The sequence below is a fragment of the Pteronotus mesoamericanus genome, unplaced genomic scaffold (assembly GCF_021234165.1).
Source record: "Pteronotus mesoamericanus isolate MK-2021 breed Mesoamerican mustached bat unplaced genomic scaffold, CSHL_Meso_final scaffold_174, whole genome shotgun sequence".
Taxonomy (NCBI): domain Eukaryota; kingdom Metazoa; phylum Chordata; class Mammalia; order Chiroptera; family Mormoopidae; genus Pteronotus; species Pteronotus mesoamericanus.
Genome location: NW_026555309.1, coordinates 11,037,223 through 11,038,249, shown reverse-complemented (window position 1 = coordinate 11,038,249; position 1,027 = coordinate 11,037,223). Strand labels below are relative to the sequence as shown.

The 1,027-nt window shown below is 39.1% G+C and overlaps 1 non-coding gene across 1 annotated transcript; it reads right to left on the bottom strand.

The window, feature by feature from the left end:
* Positions 1–280: 280 nt before the first annotated feature.
* LOC129084479 (U6 spliceosomal RNA) lies at positions 281–387 on the bottom strand. Its single transcript, XR_008530604.1, has one exon. It is a non-coding gene; the product is annotated as a U6 spliceosomal RNA (small nuclear RNA).
* Positions 388–1,027: the final 640 nt, after the last annotated feature.

The following is a 1,027-nucleotide window of genomic DNA, read 5'->3' as shown; positions in this document are numbered from 1 at the left end:
TGATGGCCATCCGGATCGGTGTGAGGTGATATCTCATTGTGGTTTTAATTTCCATCTCTCTGATGGCTAGTGATTTTGAGCATCCTTTCATATGTTTATGGGCCATCTGTATGTCCTCCTTGGAGAAGTGTCTATTCAGGCCTTTTGCCCACTTTTAAATTGGATTGTTTATCTTCCTGGTGTTGAGTCATATGAGTTGTTTATATATTTTGGAGATCAAACCCTCATGTGAGGTATCACTGGCAAATATGTTTTCCCATGTGTTGGTTTTCTTTTCATCAAAAATATGAAATGTTTCACAAATTTGCATGCCCTCTTTGTGCAGGCACCATGCTAATCTTCTCTGTAGCATTCTGATTTTAGTCTATGTGCTGCTGAGGCAAACACTAAAGGAAGTTTTTTAGTCTATGGTCCACATTATATCAATGTTAGGTCAAAGACCAGATTCTACAAAAAGCTGCTAGTGGAATAGTAAGACTGGCCTACCAATATATTCTCTCTCTACTGATGAGAGTGCTGCACAAGAAAGAATTGTTAGAGACCCAGTGGCATGAACGTGTGAGAAACATCTCTCCCTCAGTCTACCAAATCCACTGCTCATCCAGCTATGCTATTATTTTTTTTCTTTTTTTAAAAATAGTTTATTTTTATTGTATTTTTTCCATTACCATTTGTCTGTCTTAGACCCTGGTCGGCCTTCCCTTACCCTACTCCTCCCATGCCCCGCAATCACACACTGTTGTCTGTGTTCATGAATTCTTTTTGTTTTTCCCTCAATCTTTCCACATCTCAACCCCCTTCACCAACAAATTAACAAATTGAATGAACAAGCAAAATAGGGGCACACTCATAGATAGAGAGCAGGGAGGCCATCTATAGTGTTATAACTGATTGCACGTTATAAACAGAGGAAAGAAATGAAGACCATCCCCAGTGGATTTAAAATCTCAATAAGACAAATGAATCTGGTGAAGTTAAGTGCAGCAGAGGAAAAAGGACAGTAAATTGGGAATCTGAGCCTCACTCA